General features: G+C 53.8%; 63 non-coding genes across 63 annotated transcripts in view; all 63 read left to right on the top strand.

Moving 5' to 3' along the window:
* The first annotated feature begins 46 nt into the window (after nt 1-46).
* LOC149429547 (5S ribosomal RNA) lies at nt 47-165 on the top strand. The gene has a single exon (XR_016310151.1). It is a non-coding gene; the product is annotated as a 5S ribosomal RNA (ribosomal RNA).
* Nucleotides 166-252: 87 nt separating this feature from the next.
* Nucleotides 253-371, top strand: LOC149429546 (5S ribosomal RNA). Its single transcript, XR_016310150.1, has one exon. It is a non-coding gene; the product is annotated as a 5S ribosomal RNA (ribosomal RNA).
* Nucleotides 372-458: 87 nt separating this feature from the next.
* Nucleotides 459-578, top strand: LOC149429545 (5S ribosomal RNA). The gene has a single exon (XR_016310351.1). It is a non-coding gene; the product is annotated as a 5S ribosomal RNA (ribosomal RNA).
* An 87-nt stretch (nt 579-665) lies between these two features.
* On the top strand, nt 666-784 carry LOC149429544 (5S ribosomal RNA). The gene has a single exon (XR_016310149.1). It is a non-coding gene; the product is annotated as a 5S ribosomal RNA (ribosomal RNA).
* An 87-nt stretch (nt 785-871) lies between these two features.
* Nucleotides 872-990, top strand: LOC149429543 (5S ribosomal RNA). The gene has a single exon (XR_016310148.1). It is a non-coding gene; the product is annotated as a 5S ribosomal RNA (ribosomal RNA).
* Nucleotides 991-1,077: 87 nt separating this feature from the next.
* LOC149429542 (5S ribosomal RNA) lies at nt 1,078-1,196 on the top strand. The gene has a single exon (XR_016310147.1). It is a non-coding gene; the product is annotated as a 5S ribosomal RNA (ribosomal RNA).
* Nucleotides 1,197-1,283: 87 nt separating this feature from the next.
* LOC149429541 (5S ribosomal RNA) lies at nt 1,284-1,402 on the top strand. Its single transcript, XR_016310146.1, has one exon. It is a non-coding gene; the product is annotated as a 5S ribosomal RNA (ribosomal RNA).
* An 87-nt stretch (nt 1,403-1,489) lies between these two features.
* LOC149429540 (5S ribosomal RNA) lies at nt 1,490-1,608 on the top strand. Its single transcript, XR_016310145.1, has one exon. It is a non-coding gene; the product is annotated as a 5S ribosomal RNA (ribosomal RNA).
* Nucleotides 1,609-1,696: 88 nt separating this feature from the next.
* Nucleotides 1,697-1,815, top strand: LOC149429539 (5S ribosomal RNA). The gene has a single exon (XR_016310395.1). It is a non-coding gene; the product is annotated as a 5S ribosomal RNA (ribosomal RNA).
* Nucleotides 1,816-1,902: 87 nt separating this feature from the next.
* LOC149429538 (5S ribosomal RNA) lies at nt 1,903-2,021 on the top strand. Its single transcript, XR_016310143.1, has one exon. It is a non-coding gene; the product is annotated as a 5S ribosomal RNA (ribosomal RNA).
* An 87-nt stretch (nt 2,022-2,108) lies between these two features.
* Nucleotides 2,109-2,227, top strand: LOC149429537 (5S ribosomal RNA). Its single transcript, XR_016310387.1, has one exon. It is a non-coding gene; the product is annotated as a 5S ribosomal RNA (ribosomal RNA).
* Nucleotides 2,228-2,314: 87 nt separating this feature from the next.
* On the top strand, nt 2,315-2,433 carry LOC149429536 (5S ribosomal RNA). The gene has a single exon (XR_016310142.1). It is a non-coding gene; the product is annotated as a 5S ribosomal RNA (ribosomal RNA).
* Nucleotides 2,434-2,520: 87 nt separating this feature from the next.
* Nucleotides 2,521-2,639, top strand: LOC149429535 (5S ribosomal RNA). The gene has a single exon (XR_016310141.1). It is a non-coding gene; the product is annotated as a 5S ribosomal RNA (ribosomal RNA).
* Nucleotides 2,640-2,726: 87 nt separating this feature from the next.
* On the top strand, nt 2,727-2,845 carry LOC149429534 (5S ribosomal RNA). The gene has a single exon (XR_016310140.1). It is a non-coding gene; the product is annotated as a 5S ribosomal RNA (ribosomal RNA).
* An 80-nt stretch (nt 2,846-2,925) lies between these two features.
* On the top strand, nt 2,926-3,044 carry LOC149429533 (5S ribosomal RNA). Its single transcript, XR_016310139.1, has one exon. It is a non-coding gene; the product is annotated as a 5S ribosomal RNA (ribosomal RNA).
* An 87-nt stretch (nt 3,045-3,131) lies between these two features.
* Nucleotides 3,132-3,250, top strand: LOC149429532 (5S ribosomal RNA). The gene has a single exon (XR_016310138.1). It is a non-coding gene; the product is annotated as a 5S ribosomal RNA (ribosomal RNA).
* Nucleotides 3,251-3,337: 87 nt separating this feature from the next.
* LOC149429531 (5S ribosomal RNA) lies at nt 3,338-3,456 on the top strand. The gene has a single exon (XR_016310318.1). It is a non-coding gene; the product is annotated as a 5S ribosomal RNA (ribosomal RNA).
* Nucleotides 3,457-3,543: 87 nt separating this feature from the next.
* On the top strand, nt 3,544-3,662 carry LOC149429530 (5S ribosomal RNA). The gene has a single exon (XR_016310137.1). It is a non-coding gene; the product is annotated as a 5S ribosomal RNA (ribosomal RNA).
* Nucleotides 3,663-3,749: 87 nt separating this feature from the next.
* On the top strand, nt 3,750-3,868 carry LOC149429529 (5S ribosomal RNA). Its single transcript, XR_016310135.1, has one exon. It is a non-coding gene; the product is annotated as a 5S ribosomal RNA (ribosomal RNA).
* An 87-nt stretch (nt 3,869-3,955) lies between these two features.
* On the top strand, nt 3,956-4,074 carry LOC149429528 (5S ribosomal RNA). The gene has a single exon (XR_016310310.1). It is a non-coding gene; the product is annotated as a 5S ribosomal RNA (ribosomal RNA).
* An 87-nt stretch (nt 4,075-4,161) lies between these two features.
* LOC149429527 (5S ribosomal RNA) lies at nt 4,162-4,280 on the top strand. The gene has a single exon (XR_016310134.1). It is a non-coding gene; the product is annotated as a 5S ribosomal RNA (ribosomal RNA).
* An 87-nt stretch (nt 4,281-4,367) lies between these two features.
* On the top strand, nt 4,368-4,487 carry LOC149429526 (5S ribosomal RNA). Its single transcript, XR_016310121.1, has one exon. It is a non-coding gene; the product is annotated as a 5S ribosomal RNA (ribosomal RNA).
* Nucleotides 4,488-4,574: 87 nt separating this feature from the next.
* LOC149429525 (5S ribosomal RNA) lies at nt 4,575-4,693 on the top strand. Its single transcript, XR_016310133.1, has one exon. It is a non-coding gene; the product is annotated as a 5S ribosomal RNA (ribosomal RNA).
* Nucleotides 4,694-4,780: 87 nt separating this feature from the next.
* Nucleotides 4,781-4,899, top strand: LOC149429524 (5S ribosomal RNA). The gene has a single exon (XR_016310131.1). It is a non-coding gene; the product is annotated as a 5S ribosomal RNA (ribosomal RNA).
* An 87-nt stretch (nt 4,900-4,986) lies between these two features.
* On the top strand, nt 4,987-5,106 carry LOC149429523 (5S ribosomal RNA). The gene has a single exon (XR_016310434.1). It is a non-coding gene; the product is annotated as a 5S ribosomal RNA (ribosomal RNA).
* An 87-nt stretch (nt 5,107-5,193) lies between these two features.
* Nucleotides 5,194-5,312, top strand: LOC149429522 (5S ribosomal RNA). Its single transcript, XR_016310130.1, has one exon. It is a non-coding gene; the product is annotated as a 5S ribosomal RNA (ribosomal RNA).
* Nucleotides 5,313-5,399: 87 nt separating this feature from the next.
* Nucleotides 5,400-5,518, top strand: LOC149429521 (5S ribosomal RNA). The gene has a single exon (XR_016310386.1). It is a non-coding gene; the product is annotated as a 5S ribosomal RNA (ribosomal RNA).
* Nucleotides 5,519-5,605: 87 nt separating this feature from the next.
* On the top strand, nt 5,606-5,724 carry LOC149429520 (5S ribosomal RNA). The gene has a single exon (XR_016310129.1). It is a non-coding gene; the product is annotated as a 5S ribosomal RNA (ribosomal RNA).
* Nucleotides 5,725-5,811: 87 nt separating this feature from the next.
* Nucleotides 5,812-5,930, top strand: LOC149429519 (5S ribosomal RNA). The gene has a single exon (XR_016310128.1). It is a non-coding gene; the product is annotated as a 5S ribosomal RNA (ribosomal RNA).
* An 87-nt stretch (nt 5,931-6,017) lies between these two features.
* Nucleotides 6,018-6,136, top strand: LOC149429518 (5S ribosomal RNA). The gene has a single exon (XR_016310127.1). It is a non-coding gene; the product is annotated as a 5S ribosomal RNA (ribosomal RNA).
* An 87-nt stretch (nt 6,137-6,223) lies between these two features.
* On the top strand, nt 6,224-6,342 carry LOC149429517 (5S ribosomal RNA). The gene has a single exon (XR_016310401.1). It is a non-coding gene; the product is annotated as a 5S ribosomal RNA (ribosomal RNA).
* Nucleotides 6,343-6,429: 87 nt separating this feature from the next.
* LOC149429516 (5S ribosomal RNA) lies at nt 6,430-6,548 on the top strand. The gene has a single exon (XR_016310126.1). It is a non-coding gene; the product is annotated as a 5S ribosomal RNA (ribosomal RNA).
* Nucleotides 6,549-6,635: 87 nt separating this feature from the next.
* On the top strand, nt 6,636-6,754 carry LOC149429515 (5S ribosomal RNA). Its single transcript, XR_016310125.1, has one exon. It is a non-coding gene; the product is annotated as a 5S ribosomal RNA (ribosomal RNA).
* An 87-nt stretch (nt 6,755-6,841) lies between these two features.
* LOC149429514 (5S ribosomal RNA) lies at nt 6,842-6,960 on the top strand. Its single transcript, XR_016310124.1, has one exon. It is a non-coding gene; the product is annotated as a 5S ribosomal RNA (ribosomal RNA).
* Nucleotides 6,961-7,047: 87 nt separating this feature from the next.
* On the top strand, nt 7,048-7,166 carry LOC149429513 (5S ribosomal RNA). The gene has a single exon (XR_016310123.1). It is a non-coding gene; the product is annotated as a 5S ribosomal RNA (ribosomal RNA).
* Nucleotides 7,167-7,253: 87 nt separating this feature from the next.
* On the top strand, nt 7,254-7,372 carry LOC149429512 (5S ribosomal RNA). Its single transcript, XR_016310122.1, has one exon. It is a non-coding gene; the product is annotated as a 5S ribosomal RNA (ribosomal RNA).
* An 87-nt stretch (nt 7,373-7,459) lies between these two features.
* LOC149429511 (5S ribosomal RNA) lies at nt 7,460-7,578 on the top strand. The gene has a single exon (XR_016310321.1). It is a non-coding gene; the product is annotated as a 5S ribosomal RNA (ribosomal RNA).
* An 87-nt stretch (nt 7,579-7,665) lies between these two features.
* LOC149429510 (5S ribosomal RNA) lies at nt 7,666-7,784 on the top strand. Its single transcript, XR_016310120.1, has one exon. It is a non-coding gene; the product is annotated as a 5S ribosomal RNA (ribosomal RNA).
* An 87-nt stretch (nt 7,785-7,871) lies between these two features.
* LOC149429509 (5S ribosomal RNA) lies at nt 7,872-7,991 on the top strand. Its single transcript, XR_016310444.1, has one exon. It is a non-coding gene; the product is annotated as a 5S ribosomal RNA (ribosomal RNA).
* Nucleotides 7,992-8,078: 87 nt separating this feature from the next.
* LOC149429508 (5S ribosomal RNA) lies at nt 8,079-8,196 on the top strand. Its single transcript, XR_016310448.1, has one exon. It is a non-coding gene; the product is annotated as a 5S ribosomal RNA (ribosomal RNA).
* An 87-nt stretch (nt 8,197-8,283) lies between these two features.
* Nucleotides 8,284-8,402, top strand: LOC149429507 (5S ribosomal RNA). The gene has a single exon (XR_016310119.1). It is a non-coding gene; the product is annotated as a 5S ribosomal RNA (ribosomal RNA).
* Nucleotides 8,403-8,489: 87 nt separating this feature from the next.
* On the top strand, nt 8,490-8,608 carry LOC149429506 (5S ribosomal RNA). The gene has a single exon (XR_016310118.1). It is a non-coding gene; the product is annotated as a 5S ribosomal RNA (ribosomal RNA).
* Nucleotides 8,609-8,695: 87 nt separating this feature from the next.
* Nucleotides 8,696-8,814, top strand: LOC149429505 (5S ribosomal RNA). Its single transcript, XR_016310117.1, has one exon. It is a non-coding gene; the product is annotated as a 5S ribosomal RNA (ribosomal RNA).
* An 87-nt stretch (nt 8,815-8,901) lies between these two features.
* LOC149429504 (5S ribosomal RNA) lies at nt 8,902-9,020 on the top strand. Its single transcript, XR_016310116.1, has one exon. It is a non-coding gene; the product is annotated as a 5S ribosomal RNA (ribosomal RNA).
* An 87-nt stretch (nt 9,021-9,107) lies between these two features.
* LOC149429503 (5S ribosomal RNA) lies at nt 9,108-9,226 on the top strand. Its single transcript, XR_016310343.1, has one exon. It is a non-coding gene; the product is annotated as a 5S ribosomal RNA (ribosomal RNA).
* Nucleotides 9,227-9,313: 87 nt separating this feature from the next.
* On the top strand, nt 9,314-9,432 carry LOC149429502 (5S ribosomal RNA). The gene has a single exon (XR_016310115.1). It is a non-coding gene; the product is annotated as a 5S ribosomal RNA (ribosomal RNA).
* An 87-nt stretch (nt 9,433-9,519) lies between these two features.
* On the top strand, nt 9,520-9,638 carry LOC149429501 (5S ribosomal RNA). Its single transcript, XR_016310114.1, has one exon. It is a non-coding gene; the product is annotated as a 5S ribosomal RNA (ribosomal RNA).
* An 87-nt stretch (nt 9,639-9,725) lies between these two features.
* On the top strand, nt 9,726-9,844 carry LOC149429500 (5S ribosomal RNA). The gene has a single exon (XR_016310113.1). It is a non-coding gene; the product is annotated as a 5S ribosomal RNA (ribosomal RNA).
* Nucleotides 9,845-9,931: 87 nt separating this feature from the next.
* Nucleotides 9,932-10,050, top strand: LOC149429499 (5S ribosomal RNA). The gene has a single exon (XR_016310112.1). It is a non-coding gene; the product is annotated as a 5S ribosomal RNA (ribosomal RNA).
* An 87-nt stretch (nt 10,051-10,137) lies between these two features.
* LOC149429498 (5S ribosomal RNA) lies at nt 10,138-10,256 on the top strand. Its single transcript, XR_016310111.1, has one exon. It is a non-coding gene; the product is annotated as a 5S ribosomal RNA (ribosomal RNA).
* Nucleotides 10,257-10,343: 87 nt separating this feature from the next.
* Nucleotides 10,344-10,462, top strand: LOC149429497 (5S ribosomal RNA). The gene has a single exon (XR_016310109.1). It is a non-coding gene; the product is annotated as a 5S ribosomal RNA (ribosomal RNA).
* Nucleotides 10,463-10,549: 87 nt separating this feature from the next.
* LOC149429496 (5S ribosomal RNA) lies at nt 10,550-10,668 on the top strand. Its single transcript, XR_016310108.1, has one exon. It is a non-coding gene; the product is annotated as a 5S ribosomal RNA (ribosomal RNA).
* Nucleotides 10,669-10,755: 87 nt separating this feature from the next.
* On the top strand, nt 10,756-10,874 carry LOC149429495 (5S ribosomal RNA). The gene has a single exon (XR_016310107.1). It is a non-coding gene; the product is annotated as a 5S ribosomal RNA (ribosomal RNA).
* Nucleotides 10,875-10,961: 87 nt separating this feature from the next.
* Nucleotides 10,962-11,080, top strand: LOC149429494 (5S ribosomal RNA). Its single transcript, XR_016310106.1, has one exon. It is a non-coding gene; the product is annotated as a 5S ribosomal RNA (ribosomal RNA).
* Nucleotides 11,081-11,167: 87 nt separating this feature from the next.
* On the top strand, nt 11,168-11,286 carry LOC149429493 (5S ribosomal RNA). Its single transcript, XR_016310105.1, has one exon. It is a non-coding gene; the product is annotated as a 5S ribosomal RNA (ribosomal RNA).
* Nucleotides 11,287-11,373: 87 nt separating this feature from the next.
* On the top strand, nt 11,374-11,492 carry LOC149429492 (5S ribosomal RNA). Its single transcript, XR_016310104.1, has one exon. It is a non-coding gene; the product is annotated as a 5S ribosomal RNA (ribosomal RNA).
* Nucleotides 11,493-11,579: 87 nt separating this feature from the next.
* On the top strand, nt 11,580-11,698 carry LOC149429491 (5S ribosomal RNA). Its single transcript, XR_016310103.1, has one exon. It is a non-coding gene; the product is annotated as a 5S ribosomal RNA (ribosomal RNA).
* Nucleotides 11,699-11,785: 87 nt separating this feature from the next.
* On the top strand, nt 11,786-11,904 carry LOC149429490 (5S ribosomal RNA). The gene has a single exon (XR_016310102.1). It is a non-coding gene; the product is annotated as a 5S ribosomal RNA (ribosomal RNA).
* An 87-nt stretch (nt 11,905-11,991) lies between these two features.
* Nucleotides 11,992-12,110, top strand: LOC149429489 (5S ribosomal RNA). Its single transcript, XR_016310101.1, has one exon. It is a non-coding gene; the product is annotated as a 5S ribosomal RNA (ribosomal RNA).
* An 87-nt stretch (nt 12,111-12,197) lies between these two features.
* On the top strand, nt 12,198-12,316 carry LOC149429488 (5S ribosomal RNA). The gene has a single exon (XR_016310100.1). It is a non-coding gene; the product is annotated as a 5S ribosomal RNA (ribosomal RNA).
* An 87-nt stretch (nt 12,317-12,403) lies between these two features.
* LOC149429487 (5S ribosomal RNA) lies at nt 12,404-12,522 on the top strand. The gene has a single exon (XR_016310098.1). It is a non-coding gene; the product is annotated as a 5S ribosomal RNA (ribosomal RNA).
* An 87-nt stretch (nt 12,523-12,609) lies between these two features.
* Nucleotides 12,610-12,728, top strand: LOC149429486 (5S ribosomal RNA). Its single transcript, XR_016310097.1, has one exon. It is a non-coding gene; the product is annotated as a 5S ribosomal RNA (ribosomal RNA).
* Nucleotides 12,729-12,815: 87 nt separating this feature from the next.
* LOC149429485 (5S ribosomal RNA) overlaps nt 12,816-12,820 on the top strand; it is a 119-nt gene continuing 114 nt past the window's right edge. Inside the window, exon 1 of the ribosomal RNA XR_016310096.1 lies at nt 12,816-12,820. This exon is cut by the window's right edge and continues 114 nt beyond it. This is a non-coding gene — a ribosomal RNA (5S ribosomal RNA).

Below are 12,820 nucleotides of genomic sequence, written 5' to 3'. Positions count from 1 at the left end.
CTTGCCAAGCACCAATTGAAGTAGATTGAGGGCTCCAAAGAGAAGCGCCTACGGCCACATCACTCTGAATGCGCCCGATCTCGTCTGATCTCGGAAGCTAAGCAGCGTAGGGCCTGGTTAGTACCTGGATGGGAGACCGCCTGGGAATACCAGGTGCTGTAGGCTTTTGTCTTTTGCTCGGCTTCTTTTTCGGCTCAAATGGCCAGCTTGCCAAGCACCAATTGAAGTAGATTGAGGGCTCCAAAGAGAAGCGCCTACGGCCACATCACTCTGAATGCGCCCGATCTCGTCTGATCTCGGAAGCTAAGCAGCGTAGGGCCTGGTTAGTACCTGGATGGGAGACCGCCTGGGAATACCAGGTGCTGTAGGCTTTTGTCTTTTGCTCGGCTTCTTTTTCGGCTCAAATGGCCAGCTTGCCAAGCACCAATTGAAGTAGATTGAGGGCTCCAAAGAGAAGCGCCTACGGCCACATCACTCTGAATGCGCCCGATCTCGTCTGATCTCGGAAGCTAAGCAGCGTAGGGCCTGGTTAGTACCTGGATGGGAGACCGCCTGGGAAATACCAGGTGCTGTAGGCTTTTGTCTTTTGCTCGGCTTCTTTTTCGGCTCAAATGGCCAGCTTGCCAAGCACCAAGTGAAGTAGATTGAGGGCTCCAAAGAGAAGCGCCTACGGCCACATCACTCTGAATGCGCCCGATCTCGTCTGATCTCGGAAGCTAAGCAGCGTAGGGCCTGGTTAGTACCTGGATGGGAGACCGCCTGGGAATACCAGGTGCTGTAGGCTTTTGTCTTTTGCTCGGCTTCTTTTTCGGCTCAAATGGCCAGCTTGCCAAGCACCAATTGAAGTAGATTGAGGGCTCCAAAGAGAAGCGCCTACGGCCACATCACTCTGAATGCGCCCGATCTCGTCTGATCTCGGAAGCTAAGCAGCGTAGGGCCTGGTTAGTACCTGGATGGGAGACCGCCTGGGAATACCAGGTGCTGTAGGCTTTTGTCTTTTGCTCGGCTTCTTTTTCGGCTCAAATGGCCAGCTTGCCAAGCACCAATTGAAGTAGATTGAGGGCTCCAAAGAGAAGCGCCTACGGCCACATCACTCTGAATGCGCCCGATCTCGTCTGATCTCGGAAGCTAAGCAGCGTAGGGCCTGGTTAGTACCTGGATGGGAGACCGCCTGGGAATACCAGGTGCTGTAGGCTTTTGTCTTTTGCTCGGCTTCTTTTTCGGCTCAAATGGCCAGCTTGCCAAGCACCAAGTGAAGTAGATTGAGGGCTCCAAAGAGAAGCGCCTACGGCCACATCACTCTGAATGCGCCCGATCTCGTCTGATCTCGGAAGCTAAGCAGCGTAGGGCCTGGTTAGTACCTGGATGGGAGACCGCCTGGGAATACCAGGTGCTGTAGGCTTTTGTCTTTTGCTCGGCTTCTTTTTCGGCTCAAATGGCCAGCTTGCCAAGCACCAATTGAAGTAGATTGAGGGCTCCAAAGAGAAGCGCCTACGGCCACATCACTCTGAATGCGCCCGATCTCGTCTGATCTCGGAAGCTAAGCAGCGTAGGGCCTGGTTAGTACCTGGATGGGAGACCGCCTGGGAATACCAGGTGCTGTAGGCTTTTGTCTTTTGCTCGGCTTCTTTTTCGGCTCAAATGGCCAGCTTGCCAAGCAACCAATTGAAGTAGATTGAGGGCTCCAAAGAGAAGCGCCTACGGCCACATCACTCTGAATGCGCCCGATCTCATCTGATCACGGAAGCTAAGCAGCGTAGGGCCTGGTTAGTACCTGGATGGGAGACCGCCTGGGAATACCAGGTGCTGTAGGCTTTTGTCTTTTGCTCGGCTTCTTTTTCGGCTCAAATGGCCAGCTTGCCAAGCACCAATTGAAGTAGATTGAGGGCTCCAAAGAGAAGCGCCTACGGCCACATCACTCTGAATGCGCCCGATCTCGTCTGATCTCGGAAGCTAAGCAGCGTAGGGCCTGGTTAGTACCTGGATGGGAGACCGCCTGGGAATACCAGGTGCTGTAGGCTTTTGTCTTTTGCTCGGCTTCTTTTTCGGCTCAAATGGCCAGCTTGCCAAGCACCAATTGAAGTAGATTGAGGGCTCCAAAGAGAAGCGCCTACGGCCACATCACTCTGAATGCGCCCGATCTCGTCTGATCTCGAAAGCTAAGCAGCGTAGGGCCTGGTTAGTACCTGGATGGGAGACCGCCTGGGAATACCAGGTGCTGTAGGCTTTTGTCTTTTGCTCGGCTTCTTTTTCGGCTCAAATGGCCAGCTTGCCAAGCACCAATTGAAGTAGATTGAGGGCTCCAAAGAGAAGCGCCTACGGCCACATCACTCTGAATGCGCCCGATCTCGTCTGATCTCGGAAGCTAAGCAGCGTAGGGCCTGGTTAGTACCTGGATGGGAGACCGCCTGGGAATACCAGGTGCTGTAGGCTTTTGTCTTTTGCTCGGCTTCTTTTTCGGCTCAAATGGCCAGCTTGCCAAGCACCAATTGAAGTAGATTGAGGGCTCCAAAGAGAAGCGCCTACGGCCACATCACTCTGAATGCGCCCGATCTCGTCTGATCTCGGAAGCTAAGCAGCGTAGGGCCTGGTTAGTACCTGGATGGGAGACCGCCTGGGAATACCAGGTGCTGTAGGCTTTTGTCTTTTGCTCGGCTTCTTTTTCGGCTCAAATGGCCAGCTTGCCAAGCACCAATTGAAGTAGATTGAGGGCTCCAAAGAGAAGCGCCTACGGCCACATCACTCTGAATGCGCCCGATCTCGTCTGATCTCGGAAGCTAAGCAGCGTAGGGCCTGGTTAGTACCTGGATGGGAGACCGCCTGGGAATACCAGGTGCTGTAGGCTTTTGCTCGGCTTCTTTTTCGGCTCAAATGGCCAGCTTGCCAAGCACCAATTGAAGTAGATTGAGGGCTCCAAAGAGAAGCGCCTACGGCCACATCACTCTGAATGCGCCCGATCTCGTCTGATCTCGGAAGCTAAGCAGCGTAGGGCCTGGTTAGTACCTGGATGGGAGACCGCCTGGGAATACCAGGTGCTGTAGGCTTTTGTCTTTTGCTCGGCTTCTTTTTCGGCTCAAATGGCCAGCTTGCCAAGCACCAATTGAAGTAGATTGAGGGCTCCAAAGAGAAGCGCCTACGGCCACATCACTCTGAATGCGCCCGATCTCGTCTGATCTCGGAAGCTAAGCAGCGTAGGGCCTGGTTAGTACCTGGATGGGAGACCGCCTGGGAATACCAGGTGCTGTAGGCTTTTGTCTTTTGCTCGGCTTCTTTTTCGGCTCAAATGGCCAGCTTGCCAAGCACCAATTGAAGTAGATTGAGGGCTCCAAAGAGAAGCGCCTACGGCCACATCACTCTGAATGCGCCCGATCTCGTCTGATCTCGGAAGCTAAGCAGCGTAGGGCCTGATTAGTACCTGGATGGGAGACCGCCTGGGAATACCAGGTGCTGTAGGCTTTTGTCTTTTGCTCGGCTTCTTTTTCGGCTCAAATGGCCAGCTTGCCAAGCACCAATTGAAGTAGATTGAGGGCTCCAAAGAGAAGCGCCTACGGCCACATCACTCTGAATGCGCCCGATCTCGTCTGATCTCGGAAGCTAAGCAGCGTAGGGCCTGGTTAGTACCTGGATGGGAGACCGCCTGGGAATACCAGGTGCTGTAGGCTTTTGTCTTTTGCTCGGCTTCTTTTTCGGCTCAAATGGCCAGCTTGCCAAGCACCAATTGAAGTAGATTGAGAGCTCCAAAGAGAAGCGCCTACGGCCACATCACTCTGAATGCGCCCGATCTCGTCTGATCTCGGAAGCTAAGCAGCGTAGGGCCTGGTTAGTACCTGGATGGGAGACCGCCTGGGAATACCAGGTGCTGTAGGCTTTTGTCTTTTGCTCGGCTTCTTTTTCGGCTCAAATGGCCAGCTTGCCAAGCACCAAGTGAAGTAGATTGAGGGCTCCAAAGAGAAGCGCCTATGGCCACATCACTCTGAATGCGCCCGATCTCGTCTGATCTCGGAAGCTAAGCAGCGTAGGGCCTGGTTAGTACCTGGATGGGAGACCGCCTGGGAATACCAGGTGCTGTAGGCTTTTGTCTTTTGCTCGGCTTCTTTTTCGGCTCAAATGGCCAGCTTGCCAAGCACCAATTGAAGTAGATTGAGGGCTCCAAAGAGAAGCGCCTACGGCCACATCACTCTGAATGCGCCCGATCTCGTCTGATCTCGGAAGCTAAGCAGCGTAGGGCCTGGTTAGTACCTGGATGGGAGACCGCCTGGGAATACCAGGTGCTGTAGGCTTTTGTCTTTTGCTCGGCTTCTTTTTCGGCTCAAATGGCCAGCTTGCCAAGCACCAATTGAAGTAGATTGAGGGCTCCAAAGAGAAGCGCCTACGGCCACATCACTCTGAATGCGCCCGATCTCGTCTGATCTCGGAAGCTAAGCAGCGTAGGGCCTGGTTAGTACCTGGATGGGAGACCGCCTGGGAATACCAGGTTGCTGTAGGCTTTTGTCTTTTGCTCGGCTTCTTTTTCGGCTCAAATGGCCAGCTTGCCAAGCACCAAGTGAAGTAGATTGAGGGCTCCAAAGAGAAGCGCCTACGGCCACATCACTCTGAATGCGCCCGATCTCGTCTGATCTCGGAAGCTAAGCAGCGTAGGGCCTGGTTAGTACCTGGATGGGAGACCGCCTGGGAATACCAGGTGCTGTAGGCTTTTGTCTTTTGCTCGGCTTCTTTTTCGGCTCAAATGGCCAGCTTGCCAAGCACCAATTGAAGTAGATTGAGGGCTCCAAAGAGAAGCGCCTACGGCCACATCACTCTGAATGCGCCCGATCTCGTCTGATCTCGGAAGCTAAGCAGCGTAGGGCCTGGTTAGTACCTGGATGGGAGACCGCCTGGGAATACCAGGTGCTGTAGGCTTTTGTCTTTTGCTCGGCTTCTTTTTCGGCTCAAATGGCCAGCTTGCCAAGCACCAATTGAAGTAGATTGAGGGCTCCAAAGAGAAGCGCCTACGGCCACATCACTCTGAATGCGCCCGATCTCATCTGATCTCGGAAGCTAAGCAGCGTAGGGCCTGGTTAGTACCTGGATGGGGAGACCGCCTGGGAATACCAGGTGCTGTAGGCTTTTGTCTTTTGCTCGGCTTCTTTTTCGGCTCAAATGGCCAGCTTGCCAAGCACCAATTGAAGTAGATTGAGGGCTCCAAAGAGAAGCGCCTACGGCCACATCACTCTGAATGCGCCCGATCTCGTCTGATCTCGGAAGCTAAGCAGCGTAGGGCCTGGTTAGTACCTGGATGGGAGACCGCCTGGGAATACCAGGTGCTGTAGGCTTTTGTCTTTTGCTCGGCTTCTTTTTCGGCTCAAATGGCCAGCTTGCCAAGCACCAATTGAAGTAGATTGAGGGCTCCAAAGAGAAGCGCCTACGGCCACATCACTCTGAATGCGCCCGATCTCGTCTGATCTCGAAAGCTAAGCAGCGTAGGGCCTGGTTAGTACCTGGATGGGAGACCGCCTGGGAATACCAGGTGCTGTAGGCTTTTGTCTTTTGCTCGGCTTCTTTTTCGGCTCAAATGGCCAGCTTGCCAAGCACCAATTGAAGTAGATTGAGGGCTCCAAAGAGAAGCGCCTACGGCCACATCACTCTGAATGCGCCCGATCTCGTCTGATCTCGGAAGCTAAGCAGCGTAGGGCCTGGTTAGTACCTGGATGGGAGACCGCCTGGGAATACCAGGTGCTGTAGGCTTTTGTCTTTTGCTCGGCTTCTTTTTCGGCTCAAATGGCCAGCTTGCCAAGCACCAATTGAAGTAGATTGAGGGCTCCAAAGAGAAGCGCCTACGGCCACATCACTCTGAATGCGCCCGATCTCGTCTGATCTCGGAAGCTAAGCAGCGTAGGGCCTGGTTAGTACCTGGATGGGAGACCGCCTGGGAATACCAGGTGCTGTAGGCTTTTGTCTTTTGCTCGGCTTCTTTTTCGGCTCAAATGGCCAGCTTGCCAAGCACCAATTGAAGTAGATTGAGGGCTCCAAAGAGAAGCGCCTACGGCCACATCACTCTGAATGCGCCCGATCTCGTCTGATCTCGGAAGCTAAGCAGCGTAGGGCCTGGTTAGTACCTGGATGGGAGACCGCCTGGGAATACCAGGTGCTGTAGGCTTTTGTCTTTTGCTCGGCTTCTTTTTCGGCTCAAATGGCCAGCTTGCCAAGCACCAATTGAAGTAGATTGAGGGCTCCAAAGAGAAGCGCCTACGGCCACATCACTCTGAATGCGCCCGATCTCGTCTGATCTCGGAAACTAAGCAGCGTAGGGCCTGGTTAGTACCTGGATGGGAGACCGCCTGGGAATACCAGGTGCTGTAGGCTTTTGTCTTTTGCTCGGCTTCTTTTTCGGCTCAAATGGCCAGCTTGCCAAGCACCAATTGAAGTAGATTGAGGGCTCCAAAGAGAAGCGCCTACGGCCACATCACTCTGAATGCGCCCGATCTCGTCTGATCTCGGAAGCTAAGCAGCGTAGGGCCTGGTTAGTACCTGGATGGGAGACCGCCTGGGAATACCAGGTGCTGTAGGCTTTTGTCTTTTGCTCGGCTTCTTTTTCGGCTCAAATGGCCAGCTTGCCAAGCACCAATTGAAGTAGATTGAGGGCTCCAAAGAGAAGCGCCTACGGCCACATCACTCTGAATGCGCCCGATCTCGTCTGATCTCGGAAGCTAAGCAGCGTAGGGCCTGGTTAGTACCTGGATGGGAGACCGCCTGGGAATACCAGGTGCTGTAGGCTTTTGTCTTTTGCTCGGCTTCTTTTTCGGCTCAAATGGCCAGCTTGCCAAGCACCAATTGAAGTAGATTGAGGGCTCCAAAGAGAAGCGCCTACGGCCACATCACTCTGAATGCGCCCGATCTCGTCTGATCTCGGAAGCTAAGCAGCGTAGGGCCTGGTTAGTACCTGGATGGGAGACCGCCTGGGAATACCAGGTGCTGTAGGCTTTTGTCTTTTGCTCGGCTTCTTTTTCGGCTCAAATGGCCAGCTTGCCAAGCACCAATTGAAGTAGATTGAGGGCTCCAAAGAGAAGCGCCTACGGCCACATCACTCTGAATGCGCCCGATCTCGTCTGATCTCGGAAGCTAAGCAGCGTAGGGCCTGGTTAGTACCTGGATGGGAGACCGCCTGGGAATACCAGGTGCTGTAGGCTTTTGTCTTTTGCTCGGCTTCTTTTTCGGCTCAAATGGCCAGCTTGCCAAGCACCAATTGAAGTAGATTGAGGGCTCCAAAGAGAAGCGCCTACGGCCACATCACTCTGAATGCGCCCGATCTCGTCTGATCTCGGAAGCTAAGCAGCGTAGGGCCTGGTTAGTACCTGGATGGGAGACCGCCTGGGAATACCAGGTGCTGTAGGCTTTTGTCTTTTGCTCGGCTTCTTTTTCGGCTCAAATGGCCAGCTTGCCAAGCACCAATTGAAGTAGATTGAGGGCTCCAAAGAGAAGCGCCTACGGCCACATCACTCTGAATGCGCCCGATCTCGTCTGATCTCGGAAGCTAAGCAGCGTAGGGCCTGGTTAGTACCTGGATGGGAGACCGCCTGGGAATACCAGGTGCTGTAGGTTTTTGTCTTTTGCTCGGCTTCTTTTTCGGCTCAAATGGCCAGCTTGCCAAGCACCAATTGAAGTAGATTGAGGGCTCCAAAGAGAAGCGCCTACGGCCACATCACTCTGAATGCGCCCGATCTCGTCTGATCTCGGAAGCTAAGCAGCGTAGGGCCTGGTTAGTACCTGGATGGGAGACCGCCTGGGAATACCAGGTGCTGTAGGCTTTTGTCTTTTGCTCGGCTTCTTTTTCGGCTCAAATGGCCAGCTTGCCAAGCACCAATTGAAGTAGATTGAGGGCTCCAAAGAGAAGCGCCTACGGCCACATCACTCCTGAATGCGCCCGATCTCGTCTGATCTCGGAAGCTAAGCAGCGTAGGGCCTGGTTAGTACCTGGATGGGAGACCGCCTGGGAATACCAGGTGCTGTAGGCTTTTGTCTTTTGCTCGGCTTCTTTTTCGGCTCAAATGGCCAGCTTGCCAAGCACCAATTGAAGTAGATTGAGGGCTCCAAAGAGAAGCGCCTACGGCCACATCACTCTGAATGCGCCCGATCTCGTCTGATCTCGGAAGCTAAGCAGCGTAGGGCCTGGTTAGTACCTGGATGGGAGACCGCCTGGAATACCAGGTGCTGTAGGCTTTTGTCTTTTGCTCGGCTTCTTTTTCGGCTCAAATGGCCAGCTTGCCAAGCACCAATTGAAGTAGATTGAGGGCTCCAAAGAGAAGCGCCTACGGCCACATCACTCTGAATGCGCCCGATCTCGTCTGATCTCGGAAGCTAAGCAGCGTAGGGCCTGGTTAGTACCTGGATGGGAGACCGCCTGGGAATACCAGGTGCTGTAGGCTTTTGTCTTTTGCTCGGCTTCTTTTTCGGCTCAAATGGCCAGCTTGCCAAGCACCAATTGAAGTAGATTGAGGGCTCCAAAGAGAAGCGCCTACGGCCACATCACTCTGAATGCGCCCGATCTCGTCTGATCTCGGAAGCTAAGCAGCGTAGGGCCTGGTTAGTACCTGGATGGGAGACCGCCTGGGAATACCAGGTGCTGTAGGCTTTTGTCTTTTGCTCGGCTTCTTTTTCGGCTCAAATGGCCAGCTTGCCAAGCACCAATTGAAGTAGATTGAGGGCTCCAAAGAGAAGCGCCTACGGCCACATCACTCTGAATGCGCCCGATCTCGTCTGATCTCGGAAGCTAAGCAGCGTAGGGCCTGGTTAGTACCTGGATGGGAGACCGCCTGGGAATACCAGGTGCTGTAGGCTTTTGTCTTTTGCTCGGCTTCTTTTTCGGCTCAAATGGCCAGCTTGCCAAGCACCAATTGAAGTAGATTGAGGGCTCCAAAGAGAAGCGCCTACGGCCACATCACTCTGAATGCGCCCGATCTCGTCTGATCTCGGAAGCTAAGCAGCGTAGGGCCTGGTTAGTACCTGGATGGGAGACCGCCTGGGAATACCAGGTGCTGTAGGCTTTTGTCTTTTGCTCGGCTTCTTTTTCGGCTCAAATGGCCAGCTTGCCAAGCACCAATTGAAGTAGATTGAGGGCTCCAAAGAGAAGCACCTACGGCCACATCACTCTGAATGCGCCCGATCTCGTCTGATCTCGGAAGCTAAGCAGCGTAGGGCCTGGTTAGTACCTGGATGGGAGACCGCCTGGGAATACCAGGTGCTGTAGGCTTTTGTCTTTTGCTCGGCTTCTTTTTCGGCTCAAATGGCCAGCTTGCCAAGCACCAATTGAAGTAGATTGAGGGCTCCAAAGAGAAGCGCCTACGGCCACATCACTCTGAATGCGCCCGATCTCGTCTGATCTCGGAAGCTAAGCAGCGTAGGGCCTGGTTAGTACCTGGATGGGAGACCGCCTGGGAATACCAGGTGCTGTAGGCTTTTGTCTTTTGCTCGGCTTCTTTTTCGGCTCAAATGGCCAGCTTGCCAAGCACCAATTGAAGTAGATTGAGGGCTCCAAAGAGAAGCGCCTACGGCCACATCACTCTGAATGCGCCCGATCTCGTCTGATCTCGGAAGCTAAGCAGCGTAGGGCCTGGTTAGTACCTGGATGGGAGACCGCCTGGGAATACCAGGTGCTGTAGGCTTTTGTCTTTTGCTCGGCTTCTTTTTCGGCTCAAATGGCCAGCTTGCCAAGCACCAATTGAAGTAGATTGAGGGCTCCAAAGAGAAGCGCCTACGGCCACATCACTCTGAATGCGCCCGATCTCGTCTGATCTCGGAAGCTAAGCAGCGTAGGGCCTGGTTAGTACCTGGATGGGAGACCGCCTGGGAATACCAGGTGCTGTAGGCTTTTGTCTTTTGCTCGGCTTCTTTTTCGGCTCAAATGGCCAGCTTGCCAAGCACCAATTGAAGTAGATTGAGGGCTCCAAAGAGAAGCGCCTACGGCCACATCACTCTGAATGCGCCCGATCTCGTCTGATCTCGGAAGCTAAGCAGCGTAGGGCCTGGTTAGTACCTGGATGGGAGACCGCCTGGGAATACCAGGTGCTGTAGGCTTTTGTCTTTTGCTCGGCTTCTTTTTCGGCTCAAATGGCCAGCTTGCCAAGCACCAATTGAAGTAGATTGAGGGCTCCAAAGAGAAGCGCCTACGGCCACATCACTCTGAATGCGCCCGATCTCGTCTGATCTCGGAAGCTAAGCAGCGTAGGGCCTGGTTAGTACCTGGATGGGAGACCGCCTGGGAATACCAGGTGCTGTAGGCTTTTGTCTTTTGCTCGGCTTCTTTTTCGGCTCAAATGGCCAGCTTGCCAAGCACCAATTGAAGTAGATTGAGGGCTCCAAAGAGAAGCGCCTACGGCCACATCACTCTGAATGCGCCCGATCTCGTCTGATCTCGGAAGCTAAGCAGCGTAGGGCCTGGTTAGTACCTGGATGGGAGACCGCCTGGGAATACCAGGTGCTGTAGGCTTTTGTCTTTTGCTCGGCTTCTTTTTCGGCTCAAATGGCCAGCTTGCCAAGCACCAATTGAAGTAGATTGAGGGCTCCAAAGAGAAGCGCCTACGGCCACATCACTCTGAATGCGCCCGATCTCGTCTGATCTCGGAAGCTAAGCAGCGTAGGGCCTGGTTAGTACCTGGATGGGAGACCGCCTGGGAATACCAGGTGCTGTAGGCTTTTGTCTTTTGCTCGGCTTCTTTTTCGGCTCAAATGGCCAGCTTGCCAAGCACCAATTGAAGTAGATTGAGGGCTCCAAAGAGAAGCGCCTACGGCCACATCACTCTGAATGCGCCCGATCTCGTCTGATCTCGGAAGCTAAGCAGCGTAGGGCCTGGTTAGTACCTGGATGGGAGACCGCCTGGGAATACCAGGTGCTGTAGGCTTTTGTCTTTTGCTCGGCTTCTTTTTCGGCTCAAATGGCCAGCTTGCCAAGCACCAATTGAAGTAGATTGAGGGCTCCAAAGAGAAGCGCCTACGGCCACATCACTCTGAATGCGCCCGATCTCGTCTGATCTCGGAAGCTAAGCAGCGTAGGGCCTGGTTAGTACCTGGATGGGAGACCGCCTGGGAATACCAGGTGCTGTAGGCTTTTGTCTTTTGCTCGGCTTCTTTTTCGGCTCAAATGGCCAGCTTGCCAAGCACCAATTGAAGTAGATTGAGGGCTCCAAAGAGAAGCGCCTACGGCCACATCACTCTGAATGCGCCCGATCTCGTCTGATCTCGGAAGCTAAGCAGCGTAGGGCCTGGTTAGTACCTGGATGGGAGACCGCCTGGGAATACCAGGTGCTGTAGGCTTTTGTCTTTTGCTCGGCTTCTTTTTCGGCTCAAATGGCCAGCTTGCCAAGCACCAATTGAAGTAGATTGAGGGCTCCAAAGAGAAGCGCCTACGGCCACATCACTCTGAATGCGCCCGATCTCGTCTGATCTCGGAAGCTAAGCAGCGTAGGGCCTGGTTAGTACCTGGATGGGAGACCGCCTGGGAATACCAGGTGCTGTAGGCTTTTGTCTTTTGCTCGGCTTCTTTTTCGGCTCAAATGGCCAGCTTGCCAAGCACCAATTGAAGTAGATTGAGGGCTCCAAAGAGAAGCGCCTACGGCCACATCACTCTGAATGCGCCCGATCTCGTCTGATCTCGGAAGCTAAGCAGCGTAGGGCCTGGTTAGTACCTGGATGGGAGACCGCCTGGGAATACCAGGTGCTGTAGGCTTTTGTCTTTTGCTCGGCTTCTTTTTCGGCTCAAATGGCCAGCTTGCCAAGCACCAATTGAAGTAGATTGAGGGCTCCAAAGAGAAGCGCCTACGGCCACATCACTCTGAATGCGCCCGATCTCGTCTGATCTCGGAAGCTAAGCAGCGTAGGGCCTGGTTAGTACCTGGATGGGAGACCGCCTGGGAATACCAGGTGCTGTAGGCTTTTGTCTTTTGCTCGGCTTCTTTTTCGGCTCAAATGGCCAGCTTGCCAAGCACCAATTGAAGTAGATTGAGGGCTCCAAAGAGAAGCGCCTACGGCCACATCACTCTGAATGCGCCCGATCTCGTCTGATCTCGGAAGCTAAGCAGCGTAGGGCCTGGTTAGTACCTGGATGGGAGACCGCCTGGGAATACCAGGTGCTGTAGGCTTTTGTCTTTTGCTCGGCTTCTTTTTCGGCTCAAATGGCCAGCTTGCCAAGCACCAATTGAAGTAGATTGAGGGCTCCAAAGAGAAGCGCCTACGGCCACATCACTCTGAATGCGCCCGATCTCGTCTGATCTCGGAAGCTAAGCAGCGTAGGGCCTGGTTAGTACCTGGATGGGAGACCGCCTGGGAATACCAGGTGCTGTAGGCTTTTGTCTTTTGCTCGGCTTCTTTTTCGGCTCAAATGGCCAGCTTGCCAAGCACCAATTGAAGTAGATTGAGGGCTCCAAAGAGAAGCGCCTACGGCCACATCACTCTGAATGCGCCCGATCTCGTCTGATCTCGGAAGCTAAGCAGCGTAGGGCCTGGTTAGTACCTGGATGGGAGACCGCCTGGGAATACCAGGTGCTGTAGGCTTTTGTCTTTTGCTCGGCTTCTTTTTCGGCTCAAATGGCCAGCTTGCCAAGCACCAATTGAAGTAGATTGAGGGCTCCAAAGAGAAGCGCCTACGGCCACATCACTCTGAATGCGCCCGATCTCGTCTGATCTCGGAAGCTAAGCAGCGTAGGGCCTGGTTAGTACCTGGATGGGAGACCGCCTGGGAATACCAGGTGCTGTAGGCTTTTGTCTTTTGCTCGGCTTCTTTTTCGGCTCAAATGGCCAGCTTGCCAAGCACCAATTGAAGTAGATTGAGGGCTCCAAAGAGAAGCGCCTA

The sequence above is a fragment of the Staurois parvus genome, unplaced genomic scaffold (assembly GCF_062004578.1).
Source record: "Staurois parvus isolate SC_StPar_1 unplaced genomic scaffold, SC_StPar_1.0 ptg002695l, whole genome shotgun sequence".
NCBI classification, from domain to species: Eukaryota; Metazoa; Chordata; class Amphibia; order Anura; family Ranidae; genus Staurois; species Staurois parvus.
Note: the sequence above shows the minus strand (reverse complement) of the source record. Positions and strands in the feature narration are given on the sequence as shown.